A 6000-nucleotide genomic window follows, 5' to 3' on the forward strand; every position below is an offset into this window, starting at 1 on the left:
TGAGTGTCAGAAGACATTAAAGAATATCACCTAAAGATGCATTCAAATGATATATGTGCACATATTAATCTACAGATTTAGAATATTTATCAATGGACCACAATATTTATCAACAAATTACAGTCTTTATCAACCATATAATAAGTAAAACCAAATCTAACATACTCTACCTCAAATTAAACACTCTTTACATATATGTCAAATGACATCAAATTAAAAAATATTATATTAGTTAGCATATGTACTCATATATTAGATGCAGATTTACAATATTTATAAGCGGATTACAACATTTAATACATTGATTTTATGCATATTATGATATTTATCAACATAATAGTAATTCTTTTTAAGAGGAAATTCCTAGACAACGTACTCGATATCATATAGGACACATTTTATTTTAAGTATTTGAGTGCCAAAATGCATTAAAGAAAATTACTTGAGTGCTACATGTGTTCATATATTTATCGCGGATTTGTAATATTTATTAGTAGATTATAATATTTATCAATGAATTACACTATTTTTCTAAATACTAACTATATAGTAAGTCAGTGTGCATGGTATAACATAATTTAACTCAAACTAAACATTCTACAAACCCGTATTTAAATATCAATTGATATCAAGCTTAAAAAAACAATCATATTAGTGAGCATATGTGCTTATATTTTTATTTGCAAATTTATAACATTTATCAACTAATCACAACATTTATCAACAAATTATCTTATTTTTAGTTTTGAAAAAGAAGAAGTCAGTAGACAACATATGCGACCCTAAACCAAACATTTTCAAGCAAAGATTGTATTACCACTGTTACCTAATTAGCTCTTGTTTAAACACTCTTTTTGAGTTGCTTTCATCATCTAGTAATTGAATTTATTCTCTCCCAATTAGAAAGCAAGAGATGATCTAAAAGAGAATGTGGTACAAATGCGATAGAACAATATAATATGATTCATCTTCCAAGTTGCACGATGGTATAAGCAGCTAAGTCGTAGGAACTGATCTTGATAGCTAAAACTCTATTATTGATTGGCCCTTAGAGGTAAGTATTGTTGAGAATTACACAGCCAAGTGTCAATGAAATTTTCCAAGTTGAAGAGCGTTAAGACTGTAGTTGGGAGTCTTTCCTCCCATTCTTGACCTACAATTCTGTAACACCCACAACCCTAAATACGTGCATGGCACGAGCCCACATGGCATGTGCGTGACACCTGACCATTTGTTTAGTTACTAATAATTAAATAAATCTGTATTAATAACATAAATTTATTCACAACATCTAAACTAAGAATAAAACAAGTTTAACTATCAACAACACACGGATAACACTACTTGGGCCCCACACAGGCCACAACACATCATCAAGAGCTTTTAACCATAAAATATACGCAATACTGGTATATACATCATTATACAAGTACAAAGTCACCTGTTAAAATATAAGACAAGAATAAAGACACACTTTGGAGAATGTCTACTAATACACCAAATAAGATAACTCATCTAACGCAAAACACTAACCACACACTATTCTTCACCCACTAGCAAAGTCTCTAAGGGAGTATCTTGCTCTACTCGTTCACCTGGGTTTTTGGAAAGGAGAAAACAAAGAGAGTCATGAGCTAAAGGCTCAGTGATTAGACCTTACCTCGAATCAATGATGTCAAATAGAGAGTAAATCATGTATAATATGAATCAGAAAGCAGCATGATACCATATATGAGCATGTATATATGTATCCTCAATGATATATATATGAATGAAATCAATTCTCATGAATGGGCATATTATATCCCTAACCAAAAATATATCGCATAATAAAATTACCATATAACATCACCGAATACAATAACATATCATGTATAATAATTATGATCCAATGATACTAGTCACATCAATGATGATGCATAATGCATACCAACCACTAGATAATCGTATAAGTCAGAGGCAAATATAATCCACATATCTCTCATTATCATAATTATTTGTCTCAACTCTGAATATCATCCGCCATGCTGGACTATGGTATTCGGCCCCAAACTCGATACAAATTATGTCACAAGCTCAGAGCATACCCTGTCATACGCTAAGCGTATCTCTGTAGATAAATTATACCCTGTCATACGCTAAGGGTATCTCTGTAGATAACTCATACCCTGCCATACGCTAAGGGTATTTCAGAAAGAAGTAATCATACCCTGCCATATGCTAAGAGTATATCAGTGATAGTTATATCCTGTCATATGCTAAGAGTACAACCATCAGCCATTACTATACTCTGTCATACTCTAAGAGTATGTCCAGTACCAGTCCAGACCAGATACCATTCTAGCCATCACATCACATCACATACACATGTATTTTTATGACTTCTTATACATAATAAATCATATACATATATCCAGTACTACAACAGATCATGCAACTCAGGAATTTAGGTAGTAAAGAAGCCAAGAGAAAAATGATGCAATGGCGACTCTAACCATATATCTAACACATGTATACTTTTGCTAGTCTATCATATGTATATTCATGAAAAAGATTATCTCGACATAAAACCATACCAGTATAATCATCTATATATATCACCAATATACTCATATCTCAGATCAGCCTAATCAAATGCATGATAAAATATATTTGACTGAAATCATCTCTATATAAAATTATATAATAATCCTAGAGGCAAAAACATGCATGTACATAAGATATAATATATCCTAATTTGAGAAAGACGTCTAAGGGATAAGACTACTCACCACCACTGCAAATACCAAACAATCACTCGTTCACGTTGTTACGACAACGATCAAGCTTCGATAGCTAGGTCCAGAGGGTCTTGAATAGGGGAGTCGGGATCTGAAATTATTTATAACAAATAATGTCAGTCTTTCTATTCATTAAAATTAACCCGGCAAAAAGATAATTTCTTGTTGTAATTATGTACTCTTCATTTCTATATTTGTTATGTTATTTATTAACTATAATTATATTATTTAATGGTGTATTTAAAATATAATTATCTGTCTATTATTCTCCTTGATAATTAAGAAAATAAGAATTAAGTTACTACAAATAATTATGTAAGAATATACGTACATAACCCTAATAATTACTATTACCTACCTAGGATTAAAATAGTAATTTATATTGTAGGTATTTTGCTAAACATGATATAATTAGAATTATATACTAACTATGATATAATTATATTTAATTTATATAAATTAAATATATTAAATTAACTAAACTAATTGAATAATTAATAACATAATCAAATATAATTAGAAATAAATAATGTGCATATATATATATATATTTATATTTATATAAACTATACAAAGTGTTGGGCTTAGCCTAGCACCATGCGCAGCAGGGCGCTGAGCCGAGCCTAGCACCACTTGTAGGGTGCAGTCTAAGAGGAAAGAAGGGAAGGAGGAGGAGGAGGAGAAGAAGAAGAAGAAGAAGGAGAAAGCGGAAGGAAGAAGAGGGTTGGGCCGTGGGGGAGGGGTGCGGCCGTTGGTGGCCACTCAGCGATCGGCCTCTCGCCGACGGCTCAATCTTTTTTTAAATAGTAAACATAGACTATATATTTCATAATTAATTAAAATTAATTCCAACAGAACCATGACAAAATGGAATCCATATCTAACAGAAAATTTTGTCAAAATACTTATATTAGCACAAGAAAAACTACAATGAATCTATTACGAACCGACTTAATCCGATCCGCAACGGTTTCGAAATTTAGATCCTAGCTTGATAGCCCTCCAATCGCTAGATGGATACTAGGGTTAGTTCGTGGTGTGAAGGGAGAGAAGTTGTTGTGGAAGAGGGAGGTTAGAGGCTGGAAGAGGTCGACTAAAGACTTGGGCGGAGGAAGGAAGGAGGTGGGAGAGGGCACCAATGGCTAGAGTTAAGAGAGAAGAAGGTAATACCAAAGCCAATTCCAATAACAAGATGTTATCTCAATTAGGGTTTCCTCCACATATATATAGAAGCTCACCCTAAGGACTCCTTAATTAATATAAAAACACCCCAAATAACCCTAACAATCCCTAACTTAACCCACACTTTCGTCGCAGTGCGTTCGAACGTGCCCGATTGCGTTCAAACGTGGAATTTCCGTTCTCTGTTGATGCAAACGTGATGTAGGCGTTCGAACCGTCGCATTTGAACACGCCCGTTTCTGTTCGAACGCGCCAATTTCGTCCTTTATCGATGCGAACATGATGTAGGCATTCGAACCACCCCGTTCAAACGTGGTCCTTGCGTTCGAAAGCACCCTGGCAAAAATAGATTTTATTGATTCTACTTACTCAACTAGATAAATAGGCTCATTCCCACAAACCCAATATCACGCGTATAGCCAATATGGATCAGATCGTATCACTCCACCATGCTTTTGTACACCTTGCCCTCAAGGTGTCAGCTCAGAGTAGCGGTCCATGAAGTCAGTTTCAGGCATCCATGTCGCCCCCTCCACTGGGCATCCTTGTCACTCCACTAAAATCTTAGTCATCCACTCATCCTGAACTCGAGTGCGTCGGCACGCTAGGATCTGAATTGGAGTAAGGGTACTTGGTTCGGATTCAGACTCTTCGGCTTCCGTCATCATTGGTTCGGGTGGAACACCTCCAATGGGCTCGGTAGGAGGAACTTGAGCCTTGAGATTCGAAACATGAAATACTGGGTGTATCTGCACCTCCTCCGGTAAGTCAAGGCGATAGGCTACCGGTCCAATCCTCTCGATCACCTAGTATGGTCACGTCTGATTGGGAATTGGTATAACCGAGTTTTGCCGATATGGTTGGAGCTTGATGAAGACCCAATCCCCAATCGAGAAGAACCTTTCTTGGTGCCTCTGGTCGTAAACTTGCTTCATCCTATTTTGGGTAGCCGCTAAGTGTATTTTGAGTCTCCTCAACACCTCATCATAGTCTCTCAAAACTGCATCTACCTCGGTTTGCTCTGTTCGTGCTGATGGCAAGTATGTCTGTAAGGTAGGAGGTGGTTGTCCATAGATAGCCTCAAATGGAGTCATGCCAATGGCCGAATGAAAAGTTGTATTGTATGACCAATCTGCTCATGGCAAATAAGATATCCATTGTCGTGGTCGCTCACGCACAAAACACCTCAAATACTGCTCTAAGCAATGGTTCAGCACTTCGGATTGCCCATCCGTTTGAGGATAATAGGCTGAACTCATCCGGAAGGTAGTCCTTTGGAGTGCAAAGAATTCTTGCCAAAATTGACTCACAAATATAGGATCACGATATGAAACAATTGATTTTAGCATACCATGCATCTTGGCCACGTCACGCACATAAACCTCAGCCACCCTTTTTGCTGTGTAAGGATGCGCTAAAGCTGAAAAATGCGCATACTTGCTGAGACGATCTATCACCACCAATATACAGAATGTCCATTGGCCTTGGGTAGACCATCAATGAAATCTATGGCGACATCCTCCCAAACCCTGGCTGGAATGGAAAGCTGTAATAACCCAACGTTAAAATATATATATATATATATATATATATATATATATATATATATATTTCCTGCACTGCATGGCACGACAGCTCGTGCCATGCAGTGGCAGCGAAGATGGGCGCCACGCGCCCCAAGCGCTGGCCCGGCCAACCTGGCCGAGCCAGCTGGCGCGGTGGGCCCCCGCCGCCGCAGCCTCCCTCCCCACCGCCTCTTTCTCTCTATCCACTGCCGCCATCACCTCTTCTAGCTCCGAGAGAAAAATGATGTAATGCAGACTCTAACCATGTATCTAATACATGCATACTCAAGATAGAGATCATCCCGACATAAAACTATAACAGCATAATCATCTCCAATCATCTCTATATATCACCAATGTACTCATATCCCAGACCAGTCTAATCAAATGCATGATAAAAGTTTCTCATGTAATCCATCTTGTATTTTCCATATTAGTAGATTCAAGCAAAGCATTTAAAGAAAGGCAAAGAC

This window comes from Typha latifolia, chromosome 10, assembly GCF_019914945.1.
Source record: "Typha latifolia isolate L0001 chromosome 10, TyphaL0001v2, whole genome shotgun sequence".
NCBI lineage: Eukaryota > Viridiplantae > Streptophyta > Magnoliopsida > Poales > Typhaceae > Typha > Typha latifolia.